Source organism: Salvelinus sp. IW2-2015, linkage group LG5 (assembly GCF_002910315.2).
Source record: "Salvelinus sp. IW2-2015 linkage group LG5, ASM291031v2, whole genome shotgun sequence".
Taxonomy (NCBI): domain Eukaryota; kingdom Metazoa; phylum Chordata; class Actinopteri; order Salmoniformes; family Salmonidae; genus Salvelinus; species Salvelinus sp. IW2-2015.
This window is the reverse complement of record NC_036844.1, coordinates 26,537,748-26,557,589: the sequence shown is the minus strand read 5'-3', so window position 1 is coordinate 26,557,589 and position 19,842 is coordinate 26,537,748. Positions and strand designations below refer to the sequence as shown.

Below are 19,842 nucleotides of genomic sequence, written 5' to 3'. Positions count from 1 at the left end.
GATTATATTGGTAATTAGTGGATATATGGAGACTTAAATACCCTGATTTAGTGAGATATTACATCGCGAGGCTGAATCAAGCTAGTCGTCTGACTACTTTCTATACCATTCTCTCTGGCACCAAAAGTTTAAAAAGTGTTGATAGGGGATAGAATGCGGTCGGATCATCACATAATTGGCATATATATTTCTCTTACAGAATTTCCACGTGGGCGAGGATATTGGAAATTTAATCAAAGTCTACTAGATGCATAAATTGTTTAGAACTAGGACAGAAGACTTTATAACCTTTTTCAGACATAACAATAGGTACAGCAGATCCCCTTATTGTATGGGACACTTTAAGTGTGCCCTTTAGAGGCCATGCAATTCAGTACTCAATCCTCTCTCTTTTGAACAAATAAGAGAGAACTATTGTAAAGTGGACTGTGTTTGTAAGATGGGTATAAGATGTATAAATTGAAGGTAAAAGCAGAAGTGTTTATTAGTTTACTCCAATTGGGGGATTGGTGGTAGGGTTGCGGGAATAATAATAAAGGTATATTCTTAAAAAAAGTATGTATGTCTATATAGGTATGTGTATGTATATATGTGTATATGTATGCATGCGTGTATGGATATATATATTTACCCCAAAAAATATGGGGGATTGGAAATGATGCAGACAATTACATTGGACACAACATTCTTTCCGCAAGATTAAGCTGATCCAACCCCCCCCCCCAAAAAAATAAAAATAAAATAAAATAAATAAATAAATAAAAAACATTACTAAAGTTTTCTTCTTTTTAAAAAATAACGTTTTCTTAACATGCTTTTTAAATAATATTCTTGGAATGTTCTATGTACGTTACTAAAGTTTCATGTTTTGTTTTTTTAACGTTTTCCTAATGTTCTTGGAACAATTTGAGAACATGACCATAAATAGAACCATGACGAAACCTGTAGGAAACGTTATGCTGAAGTACTGAAATTCCCACAGAAGAAGGTTTCTTAACATTCTCTGAACTATTTGAGAACATTCCCAATGTCAAACCAGTTGGAGAACCTTCCTAGAACATTACCAAAATGTCAATGAAATGTAACCATGTTTGAACTTTTAGGAAACGTTCTGTAAAAGTAATGAAATACCAAGAAAGTTCCTTAATTGTGCTGAGAATGTTCCAAAGCCAAGCAACTATTCTGCACCATTCCCAGAAAGTTGTGGGAAGGTTGTTTGCAAAATAACCATAGGACTACTACACTCTCACCAGAAACATATGGTTCTCAGAACATTATGTGCTATTGCAGGGCTCTACAACCCTGTTCCTGGAGAGCTACCATCCTGAATAGGGTTGGAGTGAAAACATAGAGGAGGGTAGCTCTCCGTGAACAGGGTTGGAGAGCCCTGTGCTAGTGTTATGGTGTTGCTTCCGTCCCTCTCCTCGCCCCAACGTGGGCTCCAACCAGGGACCCAYTGAACACATCAACAACTACATCCCACGAAGCATCGTTACCTATCGCTCCACAAAAGTCGCGGTCCTTGCAGTGCAAGGGAAACAATTACTTCAAGGTCTCTGAGTGAGTGACGTCACCGATTGAAATCCCACTAGCGCGCACCGCTAACTAGCGAGCCATTTCACACCGGCTACAATAGCTGGGTTATGACTATGACGACAGGTCCTTACCCTCGGAGTGGTGGGAGAGGATGAGCAGATTGACACAGGAGGCTCCAGCCCCGGAGCCAAAGATGGTGATCCTCTCTGGGTCTCCTCCAAAGTGGCCAATGTTCTCATTGAGCCAGCGCAGAGCCTGGATCTGGTCCAAAAGACCATAGTTCCCCTTGGCTGACTGGTCCCCGGTACTCAGAAACCCTGCAGGACAGAGAGGAGCGCATGGAGGGAGGGATAGAGGGTAGACGGATGGTAGAGGGATTTGAGTGGAGAAGCAGCACAATGGAAAGAGAGAAGGGAAGAGTGATTTGAGGAGTGAGAGGGGTACACAAGGATGATAAGATGACAGAGAGGAAATATTGATGAGAGGAAAGAGACCAGAATGAGAAAGAGGAATACATGAAAAGGCATGGAGAGAGAAAGAGGATGAGGGTTGGTTGAAGAGGAGTAGGGAGAGATTCAGGGAGAGAAGAAAATATTATTACGTTTTGCATCTTTTTATGTCCTACACAAGCAAAGATGGCCGCAGCATCCAGTGACAGTGATGTTTATGAGGCTGCAGCTCGTTAGCAGCCTCAAGTGCTTTAACAGAAACTTTGGCAAATTAGTCAAGCACTGTATTATCTGATAAAGGCAATGGCACTCATTTTTAATACCTATGTCGTTAAATGAACAGAGCAAAGAGAGCTCGTTAGGAAAGAGGAGAGGCACTGTAAACACACTCATAGACACGCACGCACGCGCACGCACGCACGCACACACACACACACACACCACACACACACACACACCACACACACACACACACACATTCTCTTCACATTCTCTCACACACACATTCTCTCACATTCTCTCACACACACACACACACACACACACACACACACCACACACACACACACACCACACACACACACACACACATTCTCTCACTTCTCTCACACACACATTCTCTCACATTCTCTCACCACAACACACACACACACACCACACACACCACACACACACACACACACAACACAACACACACACATTCTTCACATTCTCTCACACACAACATTCTCTCACATTCTCTCACGCACGCACACACACACACACACACACACACACACACACACACACACACACACACACACACACACACACACACACACACACACACACACACACACACACACACACACACACACACACACACACACACACACACACACACATTCCTCCACATTCTCTCACACACACATTCTCTCACATTCTCTCACACACACACACACACACACACACAACACACACACACACACACACACACAACACACACACACACACACATTCTCTCACATTCTCTCACACACACATCTCTCACATTTCTCACGCACGCCACACACACACCACACACACACACCACACACACACACACACACACACACACACACACACACACCACACACACACACACACACACACACACCAACACACCAACACACACATTCTCTCACATTCTCTCACACACACACACACACTCTCACATTCTCTCCAACACACAAACACACACACACACACACACACACACACACACACACACACACACACACACACATTCTCTCACATTCTCTCACACACACATTCTCTCACATTCTCTCACACACACACACACACACACACACACCACACACACACACACACACACACACACACACACACATTCTCTCACATTCTCTCACACACACACATTCTCACACACACACACACACACACACACACACTTCTCACACACACACACACACACAACCACATTCTCACACACACACGGGCACAAACAGAATAAATAAAAACATCTAGAATGTGTTATAACGTCATTATCTGTGTTGAACAGCTAATGGGTGTTGCTGGTGTTTTCAAATGTACATAAATCTGGCCATATATTACCTATTACTCGTTATCTTACAGTATTACTTTGTGTGGAAAGTACACATCATATTACTAGTTACATTACTTTGCGTTACTTTCATGAAAACAATCTCAAAATCTCCCCGTTTGTTTGACTGACTGAGGGAGCAAGGCGAGCCATGCACTCTCTAAATAAGACAGGCTACTTACTAATTCAGGTTGATCACAAGTTCCTCCTTTCATCTGTGGCGCTGCTTTGCTGTGCTAGTCTACAAGTGCTACGCTATATATGGGCTGCTTAATTAGCTGTATATTCTGTAAGGCAAAAATCTGTTAATTCAAAATCTTTCTCTCGAACCGCCAGTTCCGGTTCTGGACTGCATGTACACGGACCAAGAGACGTATAGAGGGCACACTTGTCACTAGAAGGGAAAGCCCTTTATATGCTTTGCGATCACAGAAGCGTTCAATTGCAAAGATCAGAGGAGCGCCCTTTATACATTTCTATGGACAGCAGCAGTCTTGACATTTCTCCAAACAGCCTTTCTTTGCTTGCTCGAGTACTCAATTGGAAACAAGTCGAGATTGATTTTGATTTGAAACACACACCCGACTGTTTGACTAAGTAACAATAATAATATATTACCCATTATTACCCAATTAGAAAAAGTACCGCGTTATTTTACTCTGTTACTCATAAAAGTAATTTGATTACGTAACGCATTACCCCAACACTGCTCAATTCAAATTTCAGCAATCTTCAGGTTATAGATTTGGAATTGAATTGGAAAAATAATATTTGGACTTTGCGGAATTTAAATTGATTTGGAATTGTAAAATAATTTAATCTTTGTAATTGAATTGGAATTCAATATTTCTACATTCCCCAGTTAATGGAATTGCTGCACTTAATATCAACAATTGACTGCAAGATTTGTTATAAATTATTTCAACTTGTATTTCTATATTCCCAGTATAGCTAGACTGTCTGAACTGTTGGGGATAATATTCAATTGGGAATTGAATTATTGGAATTGACCTAACATTGGAATTGACAGGAATGGAATTATCTATGAATTTAAAGACTGACCGGGAATTAAATTAAATGGAATTTAGAGGGAGAAGGAATGGAATTTGAATTCAATTTGTGGAATGAACCCCAATCCTACTGGTAGCAGAGCATCACTCTGTTATCTGTGGGTCTGAGGCCTAGCTAATGCTTTACGATACAGAGACACACTCATCTGTCTGTCTGTCTCTCCCTTGGTCTGCCTGTCTTGTTGTCTGCCTGCCTACCTGCCTGCCTGCCTCTATTTATCTGTTGGTTAATTGGTGGTTTGGACTTAATAGTTACTGCATGGGTGGATTGCAAACAATGCCAGCCGTGATTAATACCTGTTGTACTGATATGCTACAACTGTACGAGAATTGGAACACGACAAAGTCACTACATGTCAACTGACGTGTTAGACATGACTTTATGAAAATGGAAATGATATGAAGGGCATTCTGTACATGAGTTGTATCTCCAGTGTTTTGTATTATTTCATGCATAATGACCTTCATAGGCAGATTAAATGGATCATGATGTGTCAGTAACAGAATCCTTGCTAAGAGTGTTGTGTAATTGATTGTCCTTGAAAAGAGAATGCCATCCTGGCTCCATGGTTCCACACCATGTAGGTCAAGGCAAACACCCCTCCAGGAGGTGCATTACAAGGGACTAAGAGGGAAAATATGTTGAAACCCTTCCATGGCTTCAGGAGAGGGTTTTGTATTCTCTGTAGATGGTAGCCCCATTTCTAAAGAGCAAAGGGCAGAGAGAGAGGACTGGGGAGAGGCCTGGGGAAAGACAGAGGGACAGAGACGTACACCATGCAGCCATTCACTCATCCACTGCTGCTTAACTACCCCCAGCGGCACAGTCAAAGAAAAGAGACCAAAATAGGACTGAATACAAAAGCAATCTGACCTCTAAACCCTGAGCTTTGAGCGAGAGAGTGAGAAAGCAAGAGAGAGAGGAGGGATAGAGAAAGAGAGAATGAGAGAGAGCAACAGAGTCAGGAGAGAGAGCTAGAGAGTGAGTAGAAGGGATTAAACAGATCAAGATGTACAGGGACATCAAGATAAAGATCTAGATTAGTGAGTTCACTCACTGGGTGGTCCTCATCCACTGGCCTCACTAAATGGTCGCCCGGTGATTGGACAGTTGATAGAGTGATGACAGAGTGGTGTCTCAGTGTGATAATGGTTTGGATCATGGTGGTCAGGGGCAGGGTCTCAGTGACCTTACGACCTCTGAACTGTGACCCGTACTACTAGCTAGAGCCAGAGGCGTGAAGATGTGTCCTATCTCATAGCAGCTGTGGTGAGCTGTCTGCCTGCCTCTGTTGCCTGGCAACCAGCCAGAACTACAGTCACAGAGATCTGGACACACTCTGGCACGACACACATACACAGACTTAAAGTCAGACACACTTGCATGCTCACATGACCTCTTCCCCATTCTATTTGATAGGAGGGAGAGAGGAAATATTTAAGATAAATCAGACAGGTTTTTTCAGTCTTTTCCTCTTTCAATCTCTCTTTCAATCAATTCAATTCAATTTGCTTTATTGGCATGACGTAACAATGTAAAATATTGCCAAAGCTTACTTTGGATATTTACAATATGAAAATCAATCTCTCACTCAGTCTTTCTTCTTCAATCTCTCTGTCTTTTTCTCTTTCAATCTCTCTCTCAATCTCTCTGTCTCTCTGTCTTTCTGTCTAGAATAGCATTCTAGTTTGCTCAGTTTTTTGGTTAATTCTTTAATTCTCTCTCAATCTCTCTGTCTCTCTGTCTTTCTGTCTAGAATAGCATTCTAGTTTGGTCAGTTTTTTGGTTAATTCTTATAAATTTTTCGTTCTTTCTCTCTCTCTCTCACTCTCTCTCTCTCTCACTCAATAAGTTTTCTTTTCGATACTTTTCCTGTCTGCTGAGTTGGGCCTCCTGCTTCCTTTAGCGCTGAGAGCAGCAGTTTACAAGGCCGAACTCATGCATATTCTACACTCGCTTTAGGTAACGGCCAAGGAAATGTGAAGAGAGTCTTCAACCTCGGAGAGAGAGAGAGAAGGAGCGATATGGTGTAGAGAAATAAATGAATTGGAGAAAGACGTAACGGAAGGATAAAGTGCACTAGATTGAGGGTTATTTGAGCTCTGTAAGCATCCACCAGACAGCTCTTCATGAAACACTGCCCCCTCCTGCCTCTGGAACCGTAGTAATACAATATCACAAAGATATTTAGGACGGTTCTTTACAATATTTACAACAATGGGAGTAATCAGTGTAATATTGTGAAAGATTGATTGAACACAGTATATTTCATCATGGGAGACGGTGAAAAAACACATATCATTAATTCATTGTCGCTGCATATGTTTATTGTAATGGACACCTTGATAATCATACAGACCTTGTATGTGGGGGATTGAACCTTTGTATTTTGAGATGAATTCTGTGTTTTAATCATGAATTATGACCTATGAGTAACACACACGTTCTCTCTCTCTCTTTCTACCCCTCTCCACCTCTCCCTCTCTCTACCTCTCTCTCTCCCTCTCTCTCTCTACATCTTTCTCTAACTCTCTCTCTAACTCTCTCTCTACCTGAACAGGTGACTGGTGAAGCAGTTGGCTGAGTGGAGTCAGTGCTGTGAGAGCCAATTAGGACTAATGATATTGTTGGGATGTGATGTTCTCCACTACAGTGGCTCAGTAAAAGCTTGTTCTATTCACTGATTCAAGGTGAGTGTGTGTGTGTGTGTGTGTGTCCAGACCCTCAGGTGTGTAGAGTCATAGTATAGGAGATAGCTAGCCTGCTGTGTGAGTGAACAGGCCCCTACAGACCTAGTGTCTCAGACATGAACAGGACAATTATCAGGAAGTCACTGAACAAACACATCTATGAATACATGAATAGGTGAATAGAGCGCTATACCCAGAGAGGAGAGGAGGAGAGGAAGAAGGGTGGTATGGAATGGAAAGAGGGCCAAAAAGCTAAGAAAAGGGGGACATGAAAGGCGATGGATACAAGGAAAGCATTACTGTAGATTCAGTAAATTATTCAAATGAGCCTTGCAAGATGGAGCGTAATGGACAGATGGGATGAAGACAGAGACAGGGATATTACAGTTCTACAAAAACATCAATCAAATTCAATCACATTTATTTTTACATCAGCAGTTGTCACAAAGTCCAAAGTCTACCCACATGTATGTAGAAGCACAGGCAGGTACATAGGAAGAAACCTAGAGAGGAACCATGCTCGGGGGCAGTAGCGGTTCTAGCTTGTATGGCTCCCTGGGCGAACCCTACCCCCCCCCCCCCCAAAAAGTACCATTCTGCACTAACTGTAATTTTTTTTTGTCAGACATTTGAAACATCACAAATAAATAATCATAACATTTAAAACTATATAAATATAAAAATACAGTATATACAAAAATAAGACTTTTAAAGACTAACAGAAAAACATTTGTGTTGATTTGGCACTCGAGCATCAATACATTACCCCATCACCCAAGACTGTCAACCAAGAGTCAAGACTAAACCTATTCACCTTGGTGGTGTGCAGACTGGTTTAATATTATTCTTAATGATTTCGCACAAACCAGAAAAAAATGCAACAATATGTCTGTGAAACTATATATTCACAGTACTATGAATGAATTGTGGTTTACTTGGTAGCATTTCGTTGTGTGACTGATTTTATTAACTGCATTAGTACTGTACAAAGTTAGAGGTGCGCTATTTGATGGTGTTAGGTTCTTATTTTTCTGAGTAAATGACCCACGGACACTAGAGAAGCTTTAACCAAGTTTATTCATCCCAAAGGTTCTGTACAGCTGAAAACAGACAGCTAAAGATTTCAGACTTCACAGTTTATATGCATCCTACTTAACTTGTTTGGGGTAGGGGGCAGTATTTTCACGTCCGGATGAAAAGCGTGCCCAGACTAAACAGCCTGCTACTCAGCCATAAAAGCTAGGATATGCATATTATTAGTAGATTTGGATAGGAAACACTCTGAAGTTTCTAAAACTGTTTGAATGATGTCTGTGAGTATAACAGAACTCATATGGCAGGCAAAAACCTGAGATAAAATCCAACCAGGAAGTGGGACATCTGAGGTTGGTCGATTTTCAACTCAGCTCCTATTGAAGATACAGTGGGATATTGGTACTGTTGCACTTCCTAAGGCTTCCACTAGATGTCAACAGTCTTTGGAACCTTGTCTGATGCTTCTACTGTGAAGTGGGGCCGAATGAGAGGTGATTGAGTAAAGTCTACCATGACCTGAACATGTGCTGACCATGCGTGTTCATATGAGAGCGTGCACTGTTCCATCGCACTTCTGAAGACAAAGGAATTCTCCGGTTGGAACATTATTGAAGAATTATGTTAAAAACATCCTAAAGATTGATTCAATACTGTCACGATCGTCTTGTGAAGAGAGAGAGGACCAAAACGCAGCATGTGAAAAATAAGACATCTTCTTTTDATTTTAAGAAGGAAAAACGAAACAAAACACTTTACAAACTAACAAAACAACAAACGACCGTGAAGCTACAAAACGAAAGTGCACACACAAGCTACTAACGTTTAGACATAGACAATTACCCACAAATACATGATGCCTATGGCCGCCTTAAATATGGCTCCCAATCAGAGACAAATGAAAAACATCTGTCTCTGATTGAGAACCACTCAGGCAACCATAGACATACCTAGACACATTCACTCAACCATAGACTTCCCTAGAAACATTCACTCAACACAAACCCATACACTCTAACAAATCCCCCTAGACACTACAACCACCCAAGACAAGACAAAAACACAAACATACCCCATGTCACACCCTGACCTAACTAAAATAATAAAGAAAACAAAGAATACTAAGGCCAGGGCGTGACAAATACTTAGTTTGTCATGTTTTTACGGACTGTAATACAACTTTTTTAACTTTTCGTCCGTACTTTCCGCTGGACTTGCTCGCACGTCGTGAGTTTAGAAAGTGTACTGAACACTAAAACAACAAGGAGGAATTTGGACATAAATGATGGACATTATTGAACAAAACAAACATTTATTGTGGAACTGGGATTCCTGGGAGTGCATTCTGATGAAGATCATCAAAGGTAAGTGAATGTTTATAATGTTATTTCTGACTTCTGTTGACTGCACAATATGGCGGATATACTTTTGTCTTGATTGGGCTCTGAGCGCCGACCTCAGATTATTGCATGGTTTGCTTTTTCAGTAAAGCTTTTTTGAAATCTGACACAGCGGTTGCATTAACTTCTTAGTGCTAGGGATCAGAATTTTATTTTATTTTTAAATAACGTGCCCAACGTAAACGGACATTTTCTCTGGCCCAGATCGTAGAATATCCATATAATTTACGGATTAGGATAGAAAACACTCCAAAGTTTCCAAAACTGTCAAAATATTGTCTGTGAGTATAACAAAACATATTCTGCAGACGAAAACCTGAGAAAATATAACCCGGAAGTGATATTGTTTAAAACAAAACTGTGTTTCCTTGACCGTCTTTCTTCCATTTAAAGGGGTATCAACCAGATTCCTTTTCCAATGGCTTCCTCAGGCTGTGACCAGGCTTTAGACATAGTTTCAGGCTTTTATTTTGAAAAATTAGCGAGTTTCTTTTTTAGTCAGGTGTCCTCTGAATATTTCCTGCGCGCGAGAGAGGGCCACTCCATTTTCCTTTTGTCTCTTAATGAATAGGGTACGGTCCGGTTGAAATATTATCGATTATGTTTGTTAAAAACAACCATTAAGGATACTTTTTGGAATTTGTCGAATGGAACACGGCTTTGGTTTTCTCAACATAATGCGCAACCCAAATCGCATTTTTTTGTGATAAAAGTAATATTTATCGAACAAAAAGAACATTTGTTGTGTAACTGGGAGTCTCGTGAGTGGAAACATCCGAAGATTATCAAAGGTAAGCGATTAATTTGATTGCTTTTCTGACTTTCGTGACCAAGCTAACCAAGCTAATATAAGGCTAGCTGTTGTAGCATTGAAAGCTACACTCACAAAAGCTTGGATTTCTTTCGCTGTAAAATTATTTTCAAAATCTGACACGATAGGTGGATTAACAACAAGCTAAGCTGTGTTTTGGTATATTTCACTTGTGATTGCATGATTATAAATATTTTTTGTAATATTTTTTAATCTGATACYTTTGGYAATTTTCATCTTCCTTTCAGGACCGGAACGAGGCTGTAGTTTTCTCAGCATAACGCGCAACCCAAATGGCGTTTTTTTGTGATAAAAGTAATATTTATCGAACAAAAAGAACATTCATTGTGTAACTGGGAGTCTCGTGAGTGAAAACATCCGAAGATTATCTAAGGTAAGCGATTAATTTTATTGCTTTTCTGACTTTCGTGACCATGCTAATTTGAGGCTAGCTGTTGTAGCATTGAAAGCTACACTCACAAAAGCTTGGATTTCTTTCGCTGTAAAATATATTTTCAAAATCTGACACGATAGGTGGATTAACAACAAGCTAAACTGTGTTTCACATGTGATTGCACGATTATAAATATTTTTAGTAATATTTTTGCATTTGGCGCCTTGCAATTCTAGCGGTGGTTTAGGAAAGTGATCCCGTAAAAGGGATCCGTAGCGCAGAGAAGTTAAGGAGAAGTGCATCTAAAATTCCATGCATAACACTTGTATTTTCATCAACATTTATAATGAGTATTTCTGTAAATTGATGTGGCTCTCTGCAAAATCACCGTATGTTTTGGAACTACTGAACGCCAATGTAAACTCAGATTTTTGGATATAAATATGAACTTTACCGAACAAAATATACATGTATTGTGTAACATGAAGTCCTATGAGAGTCATCTGATGAAGTTCATTAAAGGTTAGTGATTCATTTTATCTATATTTCTGCTTTTTGTGAATRKTCTCTTTGGCTGGAAAAATGGRTGTGTTATTCTGTGAATAGGCACTCACCTAACATAATCGTTTGGTTTGCTTTCGTCGTAAAGCGTTTTTGAAATCGCACACTGTGGCTGGATTTACAACAAGTGTATCTTTAAAATGGTGTAAAATACATGTATGTTCGAGGAATTTTAATTATGGGATTTCTGTTGTTTTGAATTTGGCACCCTGCAGTTTCACTGGCTGTTGACGAGGTGAGACACTACCGTCCCACATACCCTAGAGAGGTTAAGACACTCCCCTTTCTCTCCAATCCTTACATTTTATGGCTCTACAGGAAGCTAATAAAGACGGTAACAGGATTCCAAACATGTATTACTCTCTTAAGAGAATCTGTCCTCACCTCCTGACTTCAACCCCTCTTTCATCTAATACACAGATGTCCATCTGTCTTCCCTGTATCAACACATCGCTCTCCTCTCCTCCATCAAACACATTCCAAAGCCTTCTTCTTTCTTCTGAGAACCATTAACTTCTAACATAACCCAGTATCTTTAATTTCCTATCATTCATTTAATATCTCAATGTTCAAAGTTTAGCCGATTCCAACAATAGATTCCCCCGTTCCTCCTACCTCGGGCTTCCAGTGGGGAGACCTGAGGTCAACCTACCCCCGCCCCCCTCCCCATCTCGTACTTCTGAGTGGGAGACCTTCCCTGCCTAGCTCAAAACTAAAATCAGGGTGCACACTCTGACAAGGTTAATTGACACACAGTCCCACATGGTGACATGATATCATTGACATGACATGCAAATGAGCGATAGAAAACCGATCGTGCAAATGTCACCATTCCGATTTCTTGTGTGCGGGCGACCCGTACCGCCCCCGGCAAGATGCCGCCCTGGGCGGCTGCCAATGCCGCCTATACCTAAATCCGCCACTGCGTACCGGGGGGAGGCCAGTCCTCTTCTGGCTGTGCTGGGTATTGATTATAAGAGTACATGGCCATCTAGGCCAGATTGTTCTCCTCCTAATGCACATCTCATTAGTGTGAGGGAACCAATCTATTATAGAGAAAAGGTCAATAAGAGACAGATACAGATGTAGGATCTTAATTTGAGCCAGTTCACTACAGAAGGAAAATAATCCTGCAGCAAAAGGAAATGTGAGTTATCATGTGTATTATAATTAATGGACATTTTTGTAGGGGTTGAAATATTTTTTTCGCAAAGTCTAAAATGTCAAAGTGGAAATAACAAATTTCAGAAGCCTTTTTAAACCTCAAATACACTACAAGTTTAACATTTCCTGCAACATGGTGATCAAATTAAGATCCTATATCTACAGTATATACACCGAGTATACAAACATTAAGAACAGCCGCTCTTTCCATGACACAGACTGACCAGGTTCAGGGTCTACAGACAATCACGGATTACAAAAAGAAAACTTGCCCCGTCGCGGACATCGACGTCTTGCTTCTAGACAAATGAAAAACTTTTTGGTGCGCTTTGAGGACAATACAGTGCCACCGACGCGAACCGCTACCAAAGAATGTGGGCTCTCCTTTTCCGTGGCCGACGTGAGTAAAACATTTAAACGTGTTAACCCTCGCAAGGCTGCCGATACAGACGGCATCCCTAGCCGCGTCCTCAGAGCATGCGCAGACCAGCTGGCTGGTGTGTTTACGGACATATTCAATCATTCCCTATACCTGTCTGCTGTTCCCACATGCTTCAAGATGGCCACCATTGTTCCTGTTCCCAAGAAAGCCAAGGGCATTGAACTAAATGACTATCGCCCCGTAGTACTCACTTCTGTCATCATGAAGTGCTTTGAGACTAGTCACKGACAAACTGAAATGGTCCACGCACACAGACAGTGTGGTGAAGAAGGCGCTACAGCGCCTCTTCAACCTCAGGAGGCTGAAAAAATATGGCACCGAAAACCCTCACTAACTTTTACAGGTGCACAATCGAGAGCATCCTGTCGGGGTGTATCACCGCCTGGTACGGCAACTGCACCACCCACAACCGCAGGGCTCTCCAGAGGGTGGTGCGGTCTGCACAACGCATCACCGGGGGCAAACTACCTGCCCTCCAGGACACATACAACACCCGATGTCACAGGAAGGCAAAAAAGATCATCAAGGACAATAACCACCACTGCCTGTTCACCCTGCTTCCATCCAGAAGGCGAGGTCAGTGTGCATCAAAGCTGGTACAGAGAGATTGAAAAACAACTTCTATCTCAATGCCATCTGATTGTTAAACAGCCATCACTAGCACAGAGAGGCAGCTGCCTACCTACAGACTTGATATCATTGGCCACTTTAATAAATGGAACATTAGTCACTTTAATAATGCCACTTTAAGAATGTTTACATATCTCACATTACTTATGCCAAATGTAAAGACTGTATACTACACTATCTATTCTATACTATCTATTGCATCTTAGCCGGTTTGTCTGCTCATCCATATATTTTATATATATATTTTCTTATTCCTTTAGTAGATTGTGTGTATTAAGTTATGTTGTGGAATTTGTTAGATATGACCTGTTAGATACTGCTGCACTGTCGGATCTAGAAGCATAAGCATTTCGCTACACTCACAATAACATCTGCTAACCATGTGTAGGTGACCAATAAAATTAGATTTGATTTAGGTGCCAGGCGCACCAGTTTGTGTCAAGAACAGCAATGTGGCTGGGTTTTTCACGCTCCACAGTTTCCCGTGTGTATCAAGAATGGTCCTCCACCCAAAGAACATCCAGCCAACTTAACACAACTGTGGGAAGCACTGGAGTCAACATTGGGGTGCAACTCAATATTAGAAAGGTATTCTTAATGTTTGGTATACTCAGTGTACAGAAGAGTAGGACAGATACATAAACATACATATCGATATAGAGACAGAGGGAAGAACACCGGGAAATGGAGAGACAGCCTTCAAAGCTACGGCAGGTGGGGGCAGATGAGAAGGGAAAATATGGTTGTGTATAAATCAGTCCAGTAGTGAGGTCCACAGACGTACATGTGAAATGACCTGATTGAGTACAGATTGAGTATTACCGTAAGATGTCTGCCTTCCACAGATGAGGCTGTGCTCAGAGAGAGAAGCACAGTGTTTTCAAACTACATCGTTCATGGACAGTTTGTTCTTCTTGTAAACACGAGCCTGTGTCTAACAGCGTAAAATTGGACTCATAGGTGAAATTACTCATTGTGCAATGTGAGGTAACCTTTGAGATCAACCGTATCCATCATGGCCTTTATCAGTATCTGTGTGTTTCAGAGAAATCCCTACCCTCCTGTATAGACGGGTTGGTTGTTCAGCAACAAAACCAAAGTGTGCGCAACTATGGGGCAAAACAGACAGCGTTGGTTAAGGTTGTTCATAACATGTAAACTATATTTCGTCTCCAATGTTTATCGAAAACATAAATAAAGTTGCACAATGAGCAAATGTCTCTAGAATACTTCCTTACAGATGTTGGTTAGCTAGCTAGTTAGCAAATTTGAGCCATATTAGCATAGATGTGACATTAGTCATAACACCTCAAAACAAGACATGGTCTCAAGAACAAGATCAATCGGGCTGAAACGAGACACTTACAATTCACCACATGGCAGTTTCTTGTCATTGCTGTTAGCTATCTGGCCAGCCAGAATCACAACAACACACGATAGTCTGCCCCTTTGAAGCTTGCACTTCGTTTTCGTTACATTGACAGCTAACCCGTCTATTTTATTATTGGGCTGTTGTATTGTCAATCGTTGTGCACTCTCCAGTGTTATCCTGTTGTGTTATGCAGGATTGGGTTGTGGTCTATTCTATGTTGTTTCACCATCTAAATGATTATTCCATACAGTAACACTKTACCCTCTCTTTTAATTTCATGCTTCCTCCACTCGCTACGTTTGTGCAGGCAAGTTCACTTTCTCCTGACAGCCCCATGCAACAATAACCAAATGATCACCTCATTATTTACATTTACATTACATTTACAAAAGGGAACATGCGATTTCTCATAATACTCAAATCCCAACACTGGCTCTATTTATTCAATCTGAGCGGGGTTTGTCATTATGAGATTACTGTACATTGAAACCAATAGGCTGTATGCTGAAGCATTAATAACTCAAAGGCAGTGTCCTTGGGTGCATCAGGAGAGAGCTGGGAATGATCATTCAGGGATTTGGTGTTTGTTGGTAGAGAGGAGAGAAACAAACACATGAGATTAACTCATTAGGAGTCATCCGATCCTGTTCAATCAGAGAGATGGGTCTGATCTGATGGAGAGAATGGGGATGAAATGATCGAGAGGAGAAGAAGAGAGGAGTGGTTGGAGGAGAAGAAGGAGAAGGAGAAGAAGGAGAAGATGAAGACAGCAAAGTGTTACATTTCTCTTCCTGAGGTGAGAAGCCTCTCTTTCTCTCCCACAGTCCAGTGATGGTTGGCCCTTCCCCAGAGTTCATTAATTAGTTAATTAGTTAATTAGTCTGAACAGATGGCTGTGCAGCACAAATCAAGAGGCTGCATTGGCCTGGAGCAGCCAGGAGGAAGGTAAGGGTAAGGTGAGTAGGCAGCAGCATTGGGCTGGAGCAGCCAGGAGGACGGTAGGGGGAAGGTGAGCAGGCAGCAGCATTGGGCTGGAGCAGCCAAGAGGACGGTAGGGGGAAGGGAAGAAGGCAGCAGCATTGTGCTGGAGCAACCAAGAGGACGGTAGGGGGAAGGTGAACAGGCAGCAGCATTGGGCTGGAGCAGCCAGGAGGGACGGTAGGGGGAAGGTGAACAGGCAGCAGCATTGGGCTGGAGCAGCCAAGAGATGTGAGGGGGAAGGGAAAAGGCAGCAGCATTGTGCTGGAGCAGCCAAGAGGACGGTAGGGGAAGGGAAGCAGGCAGCACATTGGGCTGGAGCACAGGAGGACGGTAGGGGGAAGGTGAGCAGGCAGCAGCATTGTGCTGGAGCAGCCAGGAGGACGGTAGGGGGAAGGGAAGGAGGCAGCCGCATTGTGCTGGAGCAGCCAGGAGGACGATAGGGGGAAGGGAAGCAGGCAGAGCATGTGCTGGAGCAGCCAGGCGGACGATAGGGGGAAGGAAGCAGGCAGCAGCATTGTGCTGGAGCAGCCAGGAGGACGATAGGGGGACGGGAAGCAGGCAGCAGCATTGTGCTGGAGCAGCCAGGAGGACGGTAGGGGGAAGGGAAGCAGGCAGCAGCATTGTGCTGGAGCAGCCAGAAGGACGGTAGGGGGAAGGTAAGCAGGCAGCAGCATTGGTGCTGGAGCGGCCAGGAGGACGATAGGGGGAAGGGAAGCAGGCAGCAGCATTGTGCTGGAGCAGCCAGGGAACGGTAGGGGGGTAAGGCAGGCAGCAGCATTGGGCTGGAGCAGCCAAGAGGACGGTAGGGGGAAGGTAGCAGGCAGCAGCATTGGGCTGGAGCAGCCAGGAGGACGGTAGGGGGAAGGTGAGCAGGCAGCAGCATTGGGCTGGAGCAGCCAGGAGGACGGTAGGGGGAAGGTGAGCAGGCAGCAGCATTGGCTGGAGCAGCCAGAGGACGGAGGGGGAAGGTAAGCAGGCAGCAGCATTGGGCTGGAGCAGCCAGGAGGACGGTAGGGGGAAGGTGAGCAGGCAGCAGCATTGTGCTGGAGCAGACAGGAGGACGGTAGGGGGAAGGTAAGCAGGCAGCAGCATTGGGCTGGAGCAGCCAGGAGGACGGTAGGGGGAAGGTGAGCAGGCAGCAGCATTGTGCTGGAGCAGCCAGGAGGACGGTAGGGGGAAGGTGAGCAGGCAGCAGTATTGGGCTGGAGCAGCCAGGAGGACGGTAGGGGAAAGGTGAGCAGACAGCAGCATTGGGCTGGAGCAGCCAGGAGGACAGTAGGGGGAAGGTGAGCAGACAGCAGCATTGGGCTGGAGCAGCCAGGAGGACGGTAGGGGAAAGGTGAGCAGACAGCAGCATTGGGCTGGAGCAGCCAGGAGGACGGTAGGGGAAGGTGGGAGGCAGCAGCATTGGGCTGGATCTCTATGTACTAGTATACACTCCTATCTTCACCATGCTAAACACTCCTGGACTGCACATGGCAGACATTTGGGATTCTTCTCAAACAGACATCAGACATCTTTTCCCTTTCACAAAGCACAAACATATCATGAATTAATCTAACATCCACAAAAACATTTCATTTGTTTGAAACCCTTATGAATTGTAAGAGAGTATAGAGAGATACTGTAAGTGTGTGTGATGTGTGTGTGTGTGTGTGTGTGTGGTGTGTGTGTGGTGGTGTGTGTGGTGTGTGTGTGTGTGTGTGTGTGTGGGTGGTGTGGTGTGTGTGTGTGTGTGTGTGTGTGGTGTGTGTGTGTGTGGTGTGGTGTGTGGTGTGTGTGGTGTCGCTGTGGCCATATTGCATTACACATTTTGATTGAATGAATTCTTTGCTTCGCTGCAGATTTAAAAGCACTTCTGATGGGTTTTTTTAGACTGTTCTCATCTCCCCTTCTGTTTCTCCTTCTCTCTCTACGCTGTCTCTCTCTGTTTCTCCTTCTCTTCTTAACACTGTCTCTCTCTGTTTCTCCTTCTCTCTCTACGCTGCCTCTCTCCTTTCTCCTTCTTCTCTCTAACGCTGTCTCTCTCTGTTTCTCCTTCTCTCTCTAACACTGTTCTCTGTTTCTCCTTCTCTAACGCAGTCTCTCTCTGTTTCTCCTTCTCTCTCTAACGCTGTCTCTCTCTGTTTCTCCTTCTCTCTCTAACGCGGTCTCTCTCTGTTTTCTTCTCTAACGCGGTCTCTCTGTTCTCTCTCTCTAACGCTGTCTCTCTCTGTTTCTCCTTCTCTTCTAACGCTGTCTCTCTCTGTTTCTCCTTCTCTCTCTAACACTGTCTCTCTGTTTCTCCTTCTCTCTCTAACGCAGTCTCTCTCTGTTTCTCCTTCTCTCTCTAACGCTTCTCTCTCGTTTCTCCTTCTCTCTCTAACACTGTCTCTCTGTTTCTCTTCTCTCTCTCACACTGTCTCTCTCTTTTCTCCTTCTCTCTCTAACGCTGTCTCTCTCTGTTTCTCCCTTCCTCATCTGTCTCTATACCCCTTCTCTCTCGCTCCCTCCCTCCCTCTATATCCCCCTATCTCTCTCTTAAGAGAGGCTGAAATCAGGTTGGCATATGTCAGTGTGCATGTGCATAAGTATGATATGATACTAAAGATTATGTGCTAAACATATTGTTGAAATGTCGAACAGTTGTCTTTCTCTTTAGGCCAAAATGTTTTGTCCAATGAGAGAGGTGGTGAGGGTGGATGGCACAATTTCTACTGTTACTTATTCAAATATGCACACGTACACATACACAACAAAATGCACACACACACTAATACATGTATGCATAAATGCACGCACACACACACACACACCACAAACTCCCTAACAAACACAGCACACACACACACACACACACACCACACACACACACACACACACACACACACACACACACACACACACACACACACACACACACACACACACACATAATCCCTTCAGTACAGTAGAGTAACCCAGTTGAAGCAGAACAGAGGGAGAGAGAGTGAGGTTAGTCTACTCGCCCACGTACCAAAATGTTCAACCATGTTAGAGGAATCGAGGACACTGCATCATCCCTCTGCATCGCTCAGCAAGATCGCTCTTTACCTCTGTGTCAGTGTGTGTGTGTGTGTGTGGTACACTACACAAGGGTAAATTACACACATACCTACATAATACATATACAGACGCACACACATGCAGTACATACACAACTACTACACAAATGTATGTAAATATGTAAATCACACAGGAAAAGACTACTATTTGGCTTAAGAATGATGTGAACACGCACACCATTGAGGAGCATTTGGATCAGTCCATTACAGCGGCATGCAGCGCAAGGATTAAATAGTGCGTTAAGAAAACTGGAGTTCACACAGAGGATTGTTCTCACGCTCCACTCAATAATGTTTCCAGTTAGTCAGACAGATGTAGAAAAGCATAATAGCACATGAAACATGACCACAAAACAGACAGGCCCAAATTTAGCAGGTCAGGACAGGACTGCTGCCAGGTGCACCTTAAACTCTCAAACCTCTCAACTGGCTGGCCCGGTCTGTCAATGACTGTCTGGGTCACATTTCACTCGGTTTACACTAGTGGGAAAGCTTGAACTGTATCATAAAGTACTCCAATTTCTCTCTTGAAGAATACTCTGATGTGTTGAGACAGGCTTGATACAGTAAACAAGATCCCATTACCCAGCCTGGCAACCACAATGGATACTGTGGTGTACTGTATACGAACAAACACCTGTTGA

The 19,842-nt window shown here is 43.2% G+C and overlaps 1 pseudogene; it reads right to left on the bottom strand.

Moving 5' to 3' along the window:
- The window catches only part of LOC111964130 (neuroligin-2-like), a 118,815-nt pseudogene that overhangs the window by 38,449 nt on the left and 60,524 nt on the right, over nt 1–19,842 (bottom strand).